The sequence below is a fragment of the Lissotriton helveticus genome, chromosome 7, assembly GCF_964261635.1.
Source record: "Lissotriton helveticus chromosome 7, aLisHel1.1, whole genome shotgun sequence".
NCBI lineage: Eukaryota > Metazoa > Chordata > Amphibia > Caudata > Salamandridae > Lissotriton > Lissotriton helveticus.
The window spans coordinates 201,653,628-201,673,609 of record NC_136068.1 but is presented as its reverse complement, the minus strand read 5'-3'; the positions used below and the strand labels follow the sequence as shown (position 1 = coordinate 201,673,609).

Below are 19,982 nucleotides of genomic sequence, written 5' to 3'. Positions count from 1 at the left end.
ATAGTGGTATAGTAGTAAGTAATATCCGTGAGTTAGCGTGGTCTGTGTCTTTCTTTGTGTAGCTTGTACAGTCACAAGCAATCTCCCAGTGATGTGTAGTATGTGCATCTATGCATTGAAAAAAGGGAGACTGTGTTGGCCGGTCAAAGGGGGTTGGGAATGAGATGAAAAGCAAAAAATATTGGTTGCAATACATTAGTAGTTCCAAATGTAGTTTAAGTTCTGAAAATTTGGAATAGGCCTTAGGTTTAGGAAATTAGGAATAGGTAACTCAATATTAGTACTATTGGCGATCTGATTTAGAAAAGTACAATGTTACTGCTTTTGACTTTGCCTGACACAATATTTTGGGGGAGACTAACTGTACCACTCATCTATTTTTTTATTTTCTTTATTTCATACATCAGCACCCAAGGGCAAGAAGAGGGCATCTGAGCTGGGTCAGGGTGCCGGGCTGCCACCACCAGTACCGCAGCAGGTGGAAGTACCACCACCAGCACTTGACAGATCTGCTGGCCTAAGTAAGTCCTCCTGTTAATATAGGATTATTTCCCTGATTTTTACCTCTCCCCATTTAGAGTGATTTTCTCCTTTCTGTATATACTGTGACTGTCTCTTATCCTTTTTTCTATATTTCATGTTTCTGTAGCTGGCTTCCTCCGGTTTGTACTATTCTGGAGCTTTGTTCCGATTTGTTAGTAAGCTTTCCTTACCCCACCATATATTTATTGTGGACTGATACTGTAAGACTAAGCAAACATATTTTAGCTACTCTACTATAAAAATTGCAGACCCAAGCTATTCTATGCCTGTTTGTTGGGATGACTTTCTTTTTCTTGCTCATGCTCATACAGTAAAATGAGAGAGCACCCACGGTCATGGACCCCCCAATGTTGTGTTGTAGTATGTATTATCATTCATTAATACAGTATACCAGCAGTTTCGATGACAGTGCAGCATGGCAGGAAAGTCTTAAGAGGATGGACCCATTACATTTGCCAGCCAAGACCATATTTCCTTATCCATAAGGATCTTTATGCTAGGGTCAGAGTCAGTCAAGATGGTATATGCACAAAGCACTTTAAAATTGACAAAGGGGTTAGTCAAGGTTGTATTTTAGCCTCACTGCTTTTCTTATTATATATACATAATTTAAATACCTCCCTTAGCACCGCCACTTTAGATATTCCACGTATAGGGGACAGGGTTATTCCTGCTCTCCTATACGCGGATGATGCAGTTCTTCTGGCCCGCACTGCAGTTGGTCTGCAGAAACCTTTAGATTTCTTTGGATTTTTTATGCAATCCCTGGACCTTATTGTCAATACAAATCGCATACGATGACAATGGGGCAGAGGCCAGAAATTTTTTTTACTTTTTATTGTGAAGGAGTAGAGCTGACAAGGGTTTCCTCTTTCCCCTATTTTGAAGTTTTATTTGATGAAAGAGGCTCCTGGATTCCCCAACTAAGGGCTAAAAACGTGTTACGTCGAGGTCCACCTCTGCTATTCAAGGTTTTGCTTCTCGATTGGGAGCGAAGCCTTTTGAAGACTTGCTTAAAATGTATGGTTCCAAAAGTATTGCAATAGCATCATATGGGTCTGCAATTTGGGGATATAAATCCGCAATGGTACTCCAGCAAGTTGAAAATAAATTTATGAGATACCTTCTAGCGGTTCCCAAATCTACCTCTACTTTTGCTATTCACCAAGAGATGGACAGTGGTTTTGTTGAGGATCATATTGGCATGGTTCCTGTAATTTGTTGGCTGATGACATGGATTAATTCCGAACTGGGACTGAACAGACAAATCCTGAGGGACTGCTTAGCGTTGGACAACGTGGATAAAATCCAATGGTTACAATACGTCAAGTCAATGCTTGTAAAATTGGGGCGACTGGAACTCTTTGCGACTCCGGAAAAAAAAAAAAAAGAGGATGTGGCATGGGTTAAAGCCCAATTTTTAAATATGCTGTCTGCTGAGAGAGAGGCATTGGAGATTGCCAAACCCACAGCGAGAGTTAATTTGCTGTGAAAGACAGTCCCACGGATTGAACCGTATTTGTTATTCGTTACAAAACCTTTTCTTCGATTTCTTCTAATATAGGAGCCCATTAGGATCGCGGACGGACTTGACCCCGTCCGGGAACCCTGAGGAGGAGGGAACGTCCGCATGGGCTGCGGCGTTCCCTCCTGTGCAATTAGGATGTGACCACCACCCTGGCGGTCACATCTTCTATTTTTAACATTGCGGCGGGTGCGGCTTCAAGCTGCACCCGCCGCAATGGTAAAAAAGCACGCATTGCATTTACATGCAGAAAGCGGCAGGCACCGCGCGGTGCCTGCTGCTGTCTGCATGTAAATGCAGGGGGGTACCATAGGTACCCCCCATGTGCACCCCCCACTCCCCCCTTCACCCTGGGGGCACGTAACGGGCCCCCGAAGTGCACATCCTTATGCTTTTCAACGGCGGAGAACCCGCCGTGGAAAAGCATATCTGATACGCAATCCTAATATGGCTGGCGGTGTCTGAGAGACACCGCCACCATACAAGAGCTTTTCTGCCGCGGTGTCGACCGCGGCGGAAAAGCGGCAGACATACACCAAAACCCACCAGCCATCCTAATTTGGCGGTGGGTCTTTGGAGGCTCCGCAGCGGTTTTCCCGCATCATCCGGGCCGGGGGTGGCTTCCGCCGGCCCGGAGGATGCGGGAAAACCGCGATTGTAATGTGCCCCTAAGTTCCATTTTAATCTTATCCATTATCTTTTAGCAGATGTGCAGGGCTGGAGCAGGGCAAAAGACCTAGGCCCCTGTACATGTGATAATTTTTCTTTGCAGGACACCATGCACTTTACAATATTTTGTGAACATTTTAGCCCTATGAGGAGAAAGTTTTTAAGACCCATTTTTAAGGGGAAGTGATTTGTACAAGTCAGACCTGCCCTGCTATATCTGCAGTTGTTAAACAATCCATGGAAGATTTTTAAAGTTGCTAACTTCTTGGTGGCGGCAGTCAGACACAGTAAGAAACTGAGCTAAATATTTTAAAGTGCAGATTGATTTTATACATTGATATATTTGCTTTTACTGTAAGATTAATTCAACTATAAGGCATATGTTTTTATTGGTGTTATTTTATTGTTTGCATGCAATATATTTTAAGGAACCCCGAATGTACAAATATGTTTTTTAATCAGTTTTTTTTATGTATTATTCTCTGTGGTATAGTTTTATGGATTTGGTTAGCCTAATAAAGTGGTTTGATAGGCCATATGTCCTTCATTTACCAATTTATTCTACCCCTTCACTGCGTTTTAGTGACTCAGAGTCATCATAGCTCTGCCCATTCATTACAAAAAGCTGTTGGTTGGCTTAAGTACCTGGCTTTCTAACATTGTCAACCAACAAAATGCTAAAAGTGATATTTTCAATAGAGGATACTGCTGACTGAACTGTAGTGATATATTGTGGTTGTATTTTGTAAAACAAAATAAGCGGAGGTGTATCTGGCATCTAAAATGTGTACTGTTTTTTTCTAGATGCACAGACCACCAGCGCCGTGGCTGGAAGCAGCGCCATGAGTGCCGCAGATGCGGCTGTGGTTGAAAGTGGAGGAGTCCCAATGTAGGCAGGGATGAGCAGTGGTAAGTCAAATTGCTTGCTTATTGACAATTACTGGTATACTCACTGCAAGGGTGTTGTGAACACTTCACAGCTACAGCGGGGGTTGAGCAGTGGCGTCACTAGGGTTGGTGTCACCCGGTGCGGGTAACTCATGGTGTCACCCCCTCATGACTTACCGCATGGACCTCCTCCGCTCCGAGTCCACCAGTGGACACAGATGGCAAATATATATATGTTCATACAGTTTCTCTTTACTGCGGCATGTGATGAAATCACAGAACCATATTTTCATCTCGTGATTGACTGTCTCTTTCACTTTAAAATCTGGTTCCTCGCTTCTCTTTGTGAGAACTTGAAAGGCGCAGCATGAATGCTCTATTTTCTAACTGGTAACCCCATAACGCCGATTTTACCTCCAACAGACCAGAAACCCAAAAGAGAAATGGCACAGCCAGTGTGTACCCAGAGAAGCAGGGCCCCAACCGAGGGAATGACCAAAATAACAAATCACAAGTCAGCAGAAACACAAACCCACAGCCAAAAGCACAGGGACATAAAGCTGCCACTGCCAGGATGGACAATAAGGCAGCAGAATGAAGACCGGCCAGCAAAGCAGGCACATTTCAGCCAAAGCAGTTCACTTCATAGTAAACGTATAAAGTGAACTAACTGTGAAGTGACCCACCTGCAAGTGAAGTGACGAGTTCAAGGAAAGGCCTGCTCCCTGCCTTGAGCAATGAATCATGCAGCCGGCCCTGTGCAACTGCAAGCACAATGCACCGCCTGGGTCAGGACTAGCCTGGGAGGCTGGAAGGGCGGGGCCGGACAGGGTCTTCTGGTCTTCTATTTATTTATGCGTTTTTATATAGCGCAGAGTTTACCCAAAGGCGTCAGAGCGCTTCACAATAGGAACAGTAATGAAACATGAGGAGAAAATTACAAGTGAACAAATTACAAAAGCAAATGTTAAGTTACAAGAGGCAAAAGTGACAATTGTGAGCAAACAAAATACATGAGGTTGCAAACAGTGCATTACAGGAGGAAGAAAAGTGACATGTGTGCAGGTTACAAGTGCTTAAAAGATAAACTATGACTGAAGGCAGGTTTTGAATTTTCCAATCCCTGAATGTAAGAGCTTCACATCCACTGTCTGAATGCCAGATGCATTATCTACACGAGTAATTAAACTAATAACAGTGTATAAAAGCAATTACTAATGCGTCTTTATTACTAAAGGAACACTTTTGTGAAAAATTTGAATAATGAAATACTGAGCAAAAAGCACTGTTTCTAAACTTATACCTTGCAGTTAGCATGCAATTCCTTAAAGATGGTTCATAATTCATTAAGCAGGTATATTACAAGGATGGTAACCTGAGACCTATCTCACTCAAGAATGTCTGCAATGAAAGCAGTAACTCGCTGAGCTTCCTACGTAAAATACAAATCTGTGACCTGCATGGTGCATGCTTAACTTTGCAGCTGGGACATCACATTAACTCTGTCTCTTTATACTTTGTATGAGTCAGGCCGGCCTGTAACTAGACTGCACACAGATCTCGCTAGCAAGTGTATTCACCACCAAAGTTATCTTTCAGCTACAATGCTTTGGAATTTGTTGCGTAAACAAAGATCTCTGCACCAGGTGTCTACATTCTAATCCCAATAAATTATTTTAAAGTGAAGTCTGCTCGAGAGAAAACAAAGTACAATTAGAAGAGGTATAATACTGCAATATATGGTAGACACTCAAGCACAAGAACAAACGTTACGTTCGTAGGCAATGGTGGCACTTGTGCAAGTATCAAAGCAAACAAAATGCCATTATCACGCAGTCCCCGGCAACACTCACTCAAAAGATCTGCCAAGGTGCCCATTTTGTCAACTGGAGAGCATCGTTATATTCCCACCCAGGTAGATTTGTCCACACACCCACTGTGTTAATCTGAAGAGGATCAAGTGCACAAAATCTGATAGTCTTTTTGTAGAGCATCACCCCCATTGGGCACAGCATGAGATGTGCCTGCATTCCTATTGTGCAAGAAGGAGCATGGGTTACACCTTTTGTGAAACAAAACGCCCACTGTACATCCAGACGGAACACGGTCTGTCTAAATAACCACCTTAGACATCCGTACTGCTTTACAAAAGAGACACGATGAACACTGCGGAAACAACACCCTCCGTTTAGCATTATAAACCCATAGAATGTGCGAATACCGGTTGTATTGAACCTGCACAACATTGTGTTCACAACGATTGAAGGGATCGATCAAGTACAGATGGGGGGGAGAGAGTTGTTTCTTCACCTAGATATTACAGGGGGGCTCCTTCATGTTTAGGCACAGGGAGGGAGATGTGCGATTTGGCCAGAATGAAGCTCCATGTGTTGGTCCCGGCTCCCTACTGAGACAGCAACCCGGCTCTCCAGCTTCAGGTTCGGCCGCCCTACAGGGCAGCGGGAAGCAGACAGGTGTCCGACAGTGGCGCTTGATGGTGGCTGAAAGGTGGGCTTCAATGGTTACTGCTTTTCGAGTGGCCCCAACTTGAGACCTTGTGGGGACTGGGATGGTAAGGTACCCCACTCTAGCGTGTCATAGGGTGGTGCCCACTGCCTGTGATACTAACTGTCTGAACCCCCCACCCCTATAACGACTTAAGAAAGGGTGGGGACTGGGAGACCTTTAGAATTAGCATGCAGGCGGCAGGCCCCCCTCCTGGTGTTTGGTATTAACAGGCTCCCTCTGACCGGCTGGCACCTGGCAGGGTAGTACAGCAGGAAAGCACTTCCTATACATGAGTTGCACTTCTACCCTTCCTTTAGAACAACAGTCTCGACTTGGCTGCAATTGTTGGGAGGAAGTGCGCAGCACAGAAGGCCTAGCTGAATGCTAAGAAGAAAGTCCTTATTTTGTGTCAGTTCTTCCACATGCCAGCCTGGCTGCAGCTTGGCGGTCTAAGATTTGTTCATTCACATGTCCACATCGAGGGTGTTGATTTACAAGGTAATCTCTTTCAGAGCCCTGCGCTGATTACTAGATGAACAGAGCTTGTTTTGTGACTCACTGACTACACCGTGTTTTCAATCAGCGTCGCACTTAGCACTAGTAGCAGGGGGCATATCAAGGGGGGGCCCGGGCTCAGGCCTATCGTGACTTTCTGCCCAACTAAGGAAGGAAGAATTTAACCTTTAGCCTGGCCCTGTGACCCGCCCGAAGAGGGACGTGTTTTCGTTCGTTTGTGGCAGTAAAAAAAAACACGTACTAACTGAATCATGATCAGTTTATTTGTGTGCAACTGCACTGCCACATTTGTAACTTAAGTTCATGCAGTATACTATTATCTAATAAATAAATATATTTATCTCTCTCTCACCGTCCCGAATTTAAAGGGGAGACTGGAGAGACCACGACGGCGGCGTCGCGAATCTAATCGCTATATCATAAAAAAAATGATGCTCTGGAGTCTGGTGATGTCATCGTCGGTATTAATGCTTTATTCTCACGACGACCGACGCACCACTGCGCATGCACTCTCCTCTGGCGGGCGCGTGACCGCCGTGATGCGTCAGAACAGCAGGTGCGCACTGAGCACAGCGCGCGGGGGCTGTCCCAGGGCCGTCATTGGGAGCGCAAATTAGATTGACGGCCCTGGGACCCAAACTGCTGGGTACGCGGCGTACGCCGTGCCGCAAGCATCCGAATCGCACCCAGCAGCGGCGATCCGGTCGGGATCATAATCACACAGACACATCAATCATATTACATGTACATGTACATCTGGATCTGGTTCTGGTGCGAAGGTGCGGTGCGTCGTGCGTTCTTGGCGCGGGGTGGCGCTCTGCGCAGTCACAGTGCGCTAATTTACTAGATTGGTGTCACCCCAGATGGGGTGACACCCGGTGCGGTCCGCACCCCCCTAGTGACGCCACTGGGGTTGAGTTCTTATTAATGGCCTCTTCTATATACAACTCAGCAGGCAAAAGCTCATAATGAACACTACAAATGATCGATTGATGGAACAAGGAAAGAGGATGGACGGTTAAAAGAAAGGATGAGTGAAATGGTATATGCATAGGTGGGTGATAGGTCGTATGGGTGGGTAAATGGATAAATAGGTGGTTGAAAGGGGATTTTATGATCAGTGAATGAAAAGATAGATGCTATGATGGATGGATAAAATGGACAGATGGATATATAGATAAATGGATGGACTGGAATGGAATGGTGAAAGACTGGATGAGAGAATGTAAAGCTTAAATGGATGCTATCATTGGGTGAATACTAAAAAAATAAAAGGATGAATGAATTCCTTGGATTTAGAAACAAGGGAGCTCTTCTGAAGAGGGGCCTGCTCACGTACTTTGCTAGCATTTGGTCAAAGTGGGGGGTATTTTAATTTTCTGTCTACTCCCTGCGCTCATTGCATTTGTTAAGCGAGGCAGATATATATCCCACACTTCATCATTCATCACCTCCCTACCCTTGGTATTTTGCCAGCCATTACCTAATTGCAGCTTGGTTCAATTCAGCACTGCAGTGTTGGCCATGCAATGAGTGTCTGCTTCAGTGTATGTTTGTGTAGCAGGGGGGAAGGCCAGGACCTGTTTTATTTTGGCGTCTTTAAATTAACGCTAGACCAAACTATTTATTTTTATTTGATCTGGTACTTTATTTATACCTTTTCTTCCACTTTAAAAAAAATCTTTGTTGAATACTCAAAAAAGAAAGAGACAAAGTCAATATACAGAAAGTGCTTATGTACATGTGGTTCACAAAACATTAAATGACGACATTGTGTTTTGAATACACAATATGGACAAACATGAGTGAGAAAAATCATAAACCAAACATCCTATTAACTTAATGGTCTTGTGTTACCTTTAGCATCAAAGTCTGAGTATTATTTCATATCTAAATATTATTTCATAGACATTCTAAAGATGTTTTGTGCATCAACGTTTCAATTAAGAAAGTATGAGGGAACACAGAGAAAACATTGGTGTAAAATACATGGGACTTTTCCTCTATATATAGACAAAAAATAAATTCCTAATTCCTCCATGTTCGTATCATATCTCATGATAAAGCCAAAGCGTTTCTAGTCTCTAATATTGACTATATAGATTCTCATCAGGGCTCTTGATTGTTGGCAGCACTGCTGGTTTCTGGAGAGCAGTGTGTTTTTGGTCAGCTCAGTTGTCTCTATCTTTTCTTCCAGCCGGAGTTGTTTGACTACGAGCTTCGCTGCCTATTTATTGTTTCAGTTATCAACTCCGGAAGCCGTGTTCACTGTTGAATGCGGGGAATTTTTATTGAGCTTTGAAAAATAGGGCTCTCGTCCTCGTGATGTGCTTTTCAGTTAGAGCGTCTTTCTTATTATTCTTCTGTTTGCTCTCATCTCATTTTTTGAAGTGAGGCGATGGCATTTCCAATTGGAGACATCCCAGCAATGGCTTATATAATTCAGTTTATGTGGCATTAAAGCTTTCATTGGATTGCAAACCGAAAACAAGGTGTGTTTCCCTCCCGGTGCCCACTTAGTCACCTCCTAGTACTTCACTCCTTTATTCTTTCCTTCTGTCCTAACCTACCAAAAAAGTGAAAAATCATTATTTTTTCAGAAAATTTATCATTTATATTTCATGGGTTCCATAACGGATTTACAGCACACCTGTTCAAATGTTTCCTTTTCAACATTCCTCAACTACAGTAACTGGCTAAGCCAAAGCATTGGCAGTGAGCACACAACGATGATGATAAGTGACACCCCACTATTCTAAAAACAAAACCTCTACCTACCCGAACAAATCCCTCTAACTTACCCTGCAGTAGAGTAAATTTCCTTTCCTGACTGCCAAGCTAATGTATTTGTTGGAAATAATTTGTGCTGCCACACGCGGCCAGGGTGTGCAGTGGGGTTAAGTAGCTAAATTTGAGTTTTGCGGATGGGATACTCTGTGGGGAACATGCCGAATTCCTTTCAGCCAGTCAATGATTTTGCCTTTTATGTGAGGTATGTGTTGGTAAAAAAAGCCCTGTGAGCGTGACTAATCAGTGCATCAAATTCCAATGCACCTAGGCGACCAGCAATGTACTGCTACTGTGCCACTATATAATTTTGAGTAAGTCCGTTGCACAGAGCATTATTTACAATTTCTCTTTTTTTCTTTTTCTTGATATAGCTACTCCTGCTGATTAAACACCTACACAGCAGGAGATAGCAGCCCGACTGCAGTGGCAGAGGTTAGAGGCAATGTGGGATGAAGTCCAATGGCTGTCTGACCTGCAGGAGGAGAACAAGGCAGCTGCCGCTTTCCTGGGTGCCAGCCAGCCTCCAGCCAACATCACCACTGCCACTGGCAGATGGCATCTATCCGTCTTTCCACCACTGCTTTCCCCTTACGCTCAGACTGCCTATTTCAGCACCAAGTCCTGCAGCACCTGGCACAGCCAGACTGCAGGATGGCAAAGATTGAGGGTAGCCTTGAGGGGCTCCAGACCCATGTGGAGAATGCCCTCTTTTTGCCCTTTTTGTATTTTTTGTTTTGTAGGAGGAACGTTTTGTTGTGGGTGGAGAGGGTCGAATTGGGATATGAATGAGACTAGTTTGGACTTTTCTTTGAACATTTTGGACATTATTTGGAGACAGGGTGATTTGTTTGGGGAGATGGTGGGCTTGTTGAGGGTAGGAGAAAGTGGGTTTCATGTTATATTGGTATAAAAAAATAAGTTGAATGAAAAAAAGTTTCTTCTACTTTATGCCTGAAGTGTTTTACTTTTACTTTGCGCTGCTGCCTTTTTGCACAGACAGTTTTAATCAGGTTATTAAAGTGTATATATATCAGTTAGTGATACCCATGTCCTATTACCCTCTGTAACTGTATTATTGATTGACCATTGGGGGTAGAGTATGCTGGCATTTCCTATATTGTCTGCTACTACCTAGATAAATGAGGAAAGTCAAAGTTGTATAGGATAATTATCTGCAGTAGAAGTTATTACTTACTAAGTAAAGTAGTTCACTTCACTCCAGTTCTCATACCTGAATAGCTGACGTTATGGTTGCTACCTATTTCAATCTTCAAAAACTTCTTGTAGGGTTTCCAAGGCACCTTCTTAATGGTGGTGGTAGTAGTGGCAGGCTAGTGTTCTAACAGGGAAGGCATCACAACTGTAGCATTAACCAAAGGGATTATCCATCACAGACAACCACATTGAAAAACACAGAGTTATTGGGTTATATATTTTATCATAGTTTTAAAAAGACTGAGACCAGTATAGTACCACAATGACTCAACAAAGAAAAGAATACCTGATATTATAACAAAAACTAGAAATAGTAACTTCTACTGAGCAATGGGGAGCTATTTAATGTAATTAAAGTTAAAGTTTATGAAATCCTTGAGTCAGGAGAAGTGAATGTATAGTCAGGAGTGGATTTCACAAGGTTAAGTGTTTTCACAACACAAGGCCTGAATGATGAAGCTGATGAATGATGTTCTATATCTAATTGCCATTTATGCTTTTAAGCATGGATGGGTAAGTGTGTAATACATTGATGGCATATATATATAAATAAATCTCAATAAATCACACAGCCCATGGAAAGAGGGTTAGAGGTTTGATGATTGGATGGGAAAGGGATGTGTGGAAAGGAATGACAAAGACAAACACAAAGCAACCACAATCTGAATATTCATCAGGGATACAATAAGCAGCCTTTCAATATCAATCTGTTGTGGAAGGAAATGACGAAATTAGTATGGCACAGTCCAGTTAAATACATGGCAATCAGTCCTTCAGCCAGAGGAACCCAAGTTCCATTTTTGTAAATGTTCGGTCATCTAGGTTTGAAAAATACTAATTATGGAGGAGGGAAAAGCAGTGTAGTCTGGGGGTGCTGAGAGGGGCTGTACGGAGTGATAAGTGCCTGGATATCTGGGAAATGTTTATCCAACCGGCCACTTGAGGCTAAACAGTGACAGAAGCACCTGGGTTACTGAGAGAATGCAAATGGAGGGCAAATAGGAAAAATGTGCGTTTGTGATCACTCAAAGTCTTGAAAATGGGTTGTTGCACTACCAAGGTTGGGGTATCAGAGACAACATTAGATGGCCAATGAGATGGGGGTACTGAGAGGTCAAAAAAGGAGTCAGAAGTATGGTATTCCGGGACCTGGTCCTACAGTGAGGGGGGTCAACAGTCCCTGCTAAAGTTTACTGTATAACCAGACCACATTTTGAGCAGCCTGGCTCCCTCTGTAATTTGTAAACCCACACAGTTCTAAAAATGATGGTTGATAGAAAGATTATACTGTATTGCCAAATCAGGTGGTGCATCTGCATTCATATTGGAATGTCAGTCGCTGGTGCCTGGTTGAACTGGTAAGGTAAGCATGAGTGCTATGGAGCTTTCGCTTTTCGTGCAGGAGAAGAAAAGATCTGCGGATTGTAAAACAGAAAGATATTGTAGAGTCAAGGAAAAGGACAAGGTAAGCTTATTAAGGAGTGTACCAACTACCAAGACTCAGAGGCAGCACAAAAACTTAGGCTGTTGCTATCATGTATTTAATTAGTCATGGCAGATTGATTAACTGAGAAGTGAAAGCGATTTACAGCCAAACACAGACAGGTAGTTCCATTTACCAGGGTGATACATCTCACAACTGCCCCAAACCACAACCAAATCAGAGGAGTTTGACATTTGAGCTAGCGCACACACTCAAAAGCATTTCCCACATCAACACACATTTGAAGTCGATAGACTCAATACATTCCTTCTTCTGGCTGTTGAGTACTACTCTCCTCCTCCTAACTCTGAGCAACAAATCCATCCAACTCCATCCCAAGATCTGTAGTACACTGATGTTGAAGAACAAGAAGAGAAACAGAATTTGAGTATTTTGTGTAGATTTGTCTTTGTTAACTAAAGTGACTGTTGTGTCTCTGAAGAACTGGAAAAAAGAAGTGTACCCTGCAAGTAAATCTTGCTGAGTGCGAAAGGGACAATCACCTTCAGGAAAAATGAACACCCATCATTGCCCCAAATATTGCAAATCCTTGAAATAAAGTTTACAAATCATTAGCTGAACACCCTTCCACACTGTCTGCCACCACATGAATCATCAATCAACTCTCACAATCATTCAATAATCATCACCCATGGGTGCTATAGTGAGTTACCTGTTCAGAACAAAGCAGGCAGGTAGGTAGTAAGTACACAATTGCATCTCCACTTTGATACAAGTAAAATATTGGAATTTGGCAGTCTTGTACATAAAATGATCTTTACTGGGGCAGCCCTGCTAGGGATTGATAAAAGAAGGATAGGCATGGGAGGGAGGCAGGCATTGTCTACAATGTCCTTGAAGGGAACAGGCGGATTCTTCACTCACTACACAGTGGTTCAACTCCAATCCGGCCAAGCATTGCCTATAAATGGCGGGGCTGCATAAGTCTGAAACAAACATAATGTTCCACTAACTATATATTTATTTTTTGGCAAATCAGCTTGGCGATAAATAATTAAAAAGTCTGTGGTGGCCTATTATCAGTCAATGAAGTAGCGTTCATCCTCAAACTCAGGTGTTTTGCTTAGAAGTTGGTCACCATGATCTATGGCACTTGAGTCTGACCAACCCCCCTCTTCCTCCTGGTATTTCAGGAATGGTGTAATTGTGTGGTAAGAAATGTTGGTTCATTTTGATCATGGTCAATCTCTCCATATTTCGAGGCAAGAGACTGGTCCTTCTCACCGTGACAGCTCCACCAGCAACACTGAACACATGCTTAGCAGACACACTGGCTACCGGTCAAGCCAGATACTTTACTGCCAGCCTGCTGAGTTCTAGACATTGGAGAATCTTCGATATCATTACACCAATGGGTTTTTATTCACATAGACCTCTTGTGCCATCCAGATAGTCCTGTAACATCCTCTGAATGGTCATTGATGCTGTCACTTGCTCGACATCTTTTGCCTTCACCTGTGCACTGGGCTTAAGACCTGCAAATTGAACTAACCCAATGCAGAAGTTTTGGCCATGTGTTGTATTCCTCTTGTTGTTTTTGTTGCCACTTGTGTTATTGTTGTTTGGTGGTCTCTGCTGTGAGACAACAGGACTGCCCTTCCTGGAAGTTGAAGGTGGCACCCCAGAACTTGTGCCCGATGGTAGGACTCTAATTTTCAGCCGTTCTTCTTCCAGGTGTGTGGCTCACTAAACAATCCATGGCTTGTATTGCGAAATATTCCCTCCTGAAAAAGGAAGAAAAGTCAGCAGCGGTTTGTTTATACCACGGATCAAGTACAGTGGCACAGATATACTCCTTGGATGACATGTTCTCTTTGCAGCCTTGTATCATTAGCCAAACATAAAATTTAGTTCTGAACCAAATTATGCACATCTTCATTCACACCTGTGAAGCTTTCAACCACCATTTTTATCTGGTCCTGTAGCCGATGCAGCAACAGGATATCTTGGCCCATCATACTGTCCTACTTGCTGACTTCCCTTGTGAAAACATCAGAAGGAAGTAGAATCTCTATCAGGCATTTGACTCAGCCCCTTTTGTGCAACACAATGGACATGTTTTTCCCAGTTACAACCCCTCCTCTTTGAATGACATACTCATTGATCAATTTGTACTGCTCAAAATAGACATTGCAACATGTAATAGGTCAAGTTCCGATGTGATGGCTGCTCCTGTATGAGGGGTTTAACTGCTACTCTGTTTTCAGGCTGAATGATCAACTGCTTCTGGGCTTTAAAAGAAAGGCAGGAAAGAGTGCAGATTCTTCTGCAGGCGATTAGTAAGTTGCTGACTATGTCTTTGGTTTTGATAAATTCCTGCACAATGAGGTGGATGCAATGTGGCAAACACTGGACCCTGAATTAACCACCATCTGCCGTGGCCCTAACTATATTACTGCCATTGTCCATGGCAAGAAATCCAATTCTGAGACTTCAGGGTCTCAGAAGGGGTAAATACTGGAATCCAATTGGACTGAAGACTGTCGCACTCCGTGTTTGTATATTTTAATTAGATTTACTCCCGGTGGTGGGTGCCGTGTTGCTAAACCCTCCTGGGCATGAGGGTGATTAACGAATCAAAACACGCGTTTCCTTCCGTAGAAGTAACGTACCCAAACTGGCACACCTTGATTGAAAAGTTCAATAAAGTTTCATGAAAGTCTTATTGCTGGTTTATCCATAGATTGATTTTATTCTTTTTTGTTCATACTATTTCATTCATAGTACATTTTAAGAAACTTGTTTCATTCCATACTGTTATGCCCAATGCATTTCGGGCGGAAGCCCTTCATCGGGGACTTTAATTCTTAACAACTTTGTTCATTGTAGTGAAACTCATTCAAAATAGCTTCTTTTCAGCATGGCGGAATTGTTGTCCACGTGCACCTCTTCACTGGAGTTTGCTTGAACATTTTCAGGCCGAGTTGAGACCACCAGATACCCCCACACCACGCTGCTACTGTACACTGACGAAATAATGCACAGCCTCTGCTAATACGGAGAGAAAGCTTCAAAAATGCCCTTTGTGCCCAATGAACAAAGTCATCTTGTGTGGAGAGGATTCCGTGACCTGTTGCCATGCGGGCTCTGATCAGCTGCTTGAGTGTCCTAAGCAACTCTGCAGATGCCATTTTACTTCAGTGTCTCAGCCATTCCAACACCTTGCTTTTAATGTCTTCTAAGATATTTCCAGCACCATGAGATTTCTCCATGGCAAACAGGGTGACTTTTACACACCACCGAATGCCCGTAAATCTTTCTTTAGTGCTAAGACCTAGAGATACGTGTTGCCTTAACCCTACAAAAAAGATCAAGTGTGCAGTGATGCACATGTAATCAGTGGCTTTACAACTTGTCCACATGTCTGTTATGTCTGTTATCAGGAGGACTCTGCAAAGCTTGTCCAGTCAATTGCAGCACATCCTGACAGAGAGCTGGAACAGCAACTCTTGCAAAATAGGTCTGGCTGGGAACCTTCCAATTCTATCAAATTCTAAAAAAAAGTACTCCTTCCACAAAAGAAAAAGGGAGGAGGTCCATTGCTAACATTTTCTTTTTATTGAGCGGATTTAAGCATTACAATTGATGCAAAGAAAGAAACTATTTCATTAAACAAATCTGTCCTATAAAGCAATCAAAATATGGTGCTAAAATTACAACAAGAGATAGAGTGTAAGTATCACATATATAAGGAAGGAACAGCCGTCATTATAAACAACATCGAAAGCAGCATCTTAAGCTTAGATCACACTTGAGTCAAGTAAAATAAAGTTCATATTAATACAAAAGATTAGTTCCCATCTAAAAGAGAAAAGACATGCATTGTTGAAAAGATTAAGAACATTAGGAGTGGAAGTGCCCCCAAGCAATTTTAATATACATTGTTGAAAAACCCTGACCAGGTTGCTGCAAATCTATGAAAGGACTATATACGTTTAGGGTATGCTTCTTCCCAGATATATGTCCTAGCCATCTTCTCATGCCAATGATGAATCAAAGGTATCTTGTCGGACTTTCAATTCTGAAAAATTAACAACATAGCCACTGCTATATCTATGGAGAAAAAATATTACTGGTCATTTGACAAGTGATGGACCTATATTGAAGAAACAAATAAACCTATTCAAGAGAAGGGATACTGTGAGCCAATAATGCTAACTATTGAGTTATCATTTGAAATACATCTGAGCAAAGGTTTTGTGGACAACGACAATTAAAAAAAAATATGGTTCCAAGACCCTATCTCTAGGTGCCCGCACCTAAAACAAAGCTCTGAGGAAGCCGGAAACATCTTGTGGAGTTTTTTCGGTATATAGTAGGCTAGCCATCTTGACAAAAAAGCCATTCTTTTATAGTTGGCAGATCGCAGAGCTCTATGCCCTCCTACACATAAGGTCTGCCATTCTTTTTTGCTGACACTGCACCCAGTTTCTTTTGATAGTGTAGAGAAAAAGTTACCAATCTCTTTCGTCTCCCCCAGCTGTGATAAACAAGAGTACCAATTGCAGACTACAGTTAAGCCTTGAGCTTATAGTTACCTTAAGATCATAAATTTGTTCTTAAGAAACTGAATATTTGATTAAAGCTAAAAGAAAGGGCTAAGAACCCAGGGCCCAGCTGCTGGGATAGTGACTCACAAGTGCTCAAGTTTGATAGATTGGAAAAATCCCCCAAACGTTCAAAGCCCGCCTCCCTCCATAATTGCAGGGTCCCCTGAGAGAACAGCAAGCTGGGAGCCTGGCATTTGTTAATTATTAGATATGGATGACATCTAGGAATTTTATGTAATTTGAAAAATAATTGTATGCAATAAACTAGATCTAATACGGTCTTATATCAAGATTTATTTGGCAATTTCGGGGGGGCGGATAAAAACGGGTAATTTAGGTGCACTCTCAGTCAGCATCGTGTTTAGCAAGAGATTTTCGAATTTAGAAGATATCATTGGGAGCTGAATCAAATCATTCAATAATTCTGCATGATAATAAAGCTCAACATTTGGGAGGGCGAGCCCCCCTGAGTTGTGTCTAATTGTAATATTGCTAACAAAGTTCTTGGCTGTTTATTTGCCCAAATGAAATTCTGAATTAATTTATGTACATCACTAAAATAGGATTTCAGAATTTTTAATAGGAAGATGAATGAACAAAAATAAAAATAATAGTAAAATGGACATTTTGACCAAGGACACGCAACCTAATAAAGTTAAAGGAAAAAGAGACCATCTGTCCAAAAACCGCTTAGCTTTTTTAAGTGTGTTTCCATAGTTTAGCATGAAGAATTGATCACAATGATTAGTCACGAATAACCCTAAATATCTAATAGGTTTAGAGTCTGCCTGTTGAGGGAAAAAAGGAAATGATGCAGAGAGAGTATTAAACCATTGTACCTCAGTCTTAGCTTGATTTAGCCTGTACCCGCTTATTCGTGTGAAAGCTAATATTTCATCAAATACGTTAGAAATATTAGATTAATCTGCTAATAGTTAAAGAATATTATCATCTGCGAATAACTACATTTTTGGCATTGCCACTAGAGAGGCACTAGAGAGGAATTGTTACGTAAATGTATTGCCAGAGGTTCTATGAAAAGCGAAAATAGAAGAGGAGACCTACCTAGTCCCACGCCTGATCTTAACTACTTCCACCTTGTCTTTATTTATCAAAACTTTAGCCTCTGAACCTATATAAAGCTCTCTTAACATTTTAACCAGCTGCTCAGGGAGACCAATTTTTTGTGATATAAAAAACAGAGCCTGTCTGTCAACAGATCGCTGTCTTGACCTTGCTGACTGACAGGAATCAATCGCTTGTGTTAAGAAGTAGGTGTTAGAGGCCATAGATCTATGAGGTAGAAAACCTGCCTGATCCAGATGGACCACCTGTTGTGCACAAGGAGCCAACCTTGATGCCCAAATTTTCATGAAGATTTTATTGTATACATTTAATCGACTGATGCAGCGATATGCACTACGATTCTTACCTTTCTTAAGAAAGCAAACCACCACCGCTTCTTTAAAGTTTTTAAATATGGGCTCACTGTTTTTTTAATCAAATTAAAAAAATTGTGCAAAAGGGCAGAAGCAGAGGTTCAAAGGTTTTAAAAACTTCAACAGGGAGCCGTCGTTACCTGCTGCTTTTGCATTAGCCATAGTTAATAATATATTACTAACTTCAATTTATGAGATAGGCTTATCGAGGGAGTCACTCATGCTCTTTGAGATAGAGGGCAATTTTAGAGATTCAAAATATTATATGAGTGAAGCTAGGCTTATATCCCGAGCTTCCTCATAGATAGTTTTAAAATGTTACAGAAAAACCTTGGCAACTTTATCCTGTGAGTCTTCTACTGGAGCCTTACTCCACTCGAATGCCTGTAGATTAAAAAATTGCTTCAGCTTGTCTTTGGCTGACACTAGGTCTTGTAGAGAGGCAGTTGTTTGGGATTCTGACCTAGCCTTATTTAGCTTATACTGACTCTTTAGACCACTGACTGTAATGAGAACACCACTTGTGATCGTAGTTCAGTCTCTGCAGCTGTATGTGCTATTACCTGGCCTCTAAAGGCTGTTTAAAAGCCTCCCACACACAAAACACAGGAGCAGAATTCTCACTAATTTCAAAGAAGTTTTTTGTGAAAAACAGCATCTCAGCTATCCAATTCACATCTTCAAGAAGGGATTTATTGAAATACCAATGCTTAATACTTCTAGACCGAGCTTTATTCAGATGAACTATCGTAGAAATATCTGAATGGTCGGAAAAGGAATTAGAAGTGATGTTAGACTCCCCTCTGAATAGCATGTTGTCAATCTTTAAAAAAAATCTATCCAAGAGGCTGTCTTGTACCTAGAGGAATAACAAGTATAGTGAGACTGCCTTGGATGGCCTTGATGCCACAGATCCAGAAGGGTAAAATCCTGTTTCGTCCTATTAATCAACTTAGTTGGTTTGGGTTTTAATTGCTTCTTAGCTGGATTTGAAGTGTCTAGCCAAATATCCGAAATATTATAGTTGAAGCCTCCCCCTAAAAATATAGAACCCTGAGAAGCAGCCAATAAATCATAGATTTGGAGCAAAGCCAAAGTGTCATCCAATAGAGGGCCATAATAATTCAAAAGACTAAACAGTACACCTCTGAACTTAATTTAAAAGAAATCCATCGGCCTTGGACATCTCGACTAACTTTGAATGCTTCACAATTACAATTATTAGAAAATATAATAGCGACCCTGTGAACAGACATACTTGCGGAAGCAAAATAAGTTGGATTATACCCCTTGGGAAGAATCATTTTGGGTGCATTTGACTTCAAATGAGTTTCCTAAATTAACAAAACATTGGGTGAGAAAGAAAGCACCAAAGTTAACATAGATCTTGCTTTTTTAGAATTCAACAATCCATTTGCATTACACAAAATCATTTTGATACTATCCATTTGTTATGAAAGGTATGGCTTTTCATAGCACCAGAGAGACAGGCGCTTGAGCATTGAAAACAGATAAAATAGACACAAATAAACACAAAGAACAAAAAGAAAAAATTATTTTGATCCACTTGTTTTTCCCTGCAACCACAAACCACTTCCGACCAACCCTACCTATCCATGTAGCTGGAGTCCCCCTTCCATCCTACCTTGCAGAATCCCCATCTGGAAGGATGCCATGGAGTCGCATCCTAAGTCTATCAAAGCCTGTCAAGATCACCACCCCCAACAATTCCCCCCCCCCCGATCACCCCCCACCCCTTCCCTCCCCCTGAACCCCTGTCAACATCCTTGCAGGGCACAGCCCCAAAAGGGAAAAAAAGTGAGGAGAAGAAGAAA

At 42.0% G+C, this 19,982-nt stretch overlaps 1 long non-coding RNA gene across 1 annotated transcript; it reads left to right on the top strand.

The window, feature by feature from the left end:
* Window positions 1–402: 402 nt before the first annotated feature.
* On the top strand, window positions 403–10,380 carry LOC144766705 (uncharacterized). The gene is made up of 3 exons (XR_013597890.1): window positions 403–521; window positions 3,542–3,646; window positions 9,811–10,380. It is a non-coding gene; the product is annotated as an uncharacterized LOC144766705 (long non-coding RNA).
* The last annotated feature ends 9,602 nt before the right edge of the window (window positions 10,381–19,982 follow it).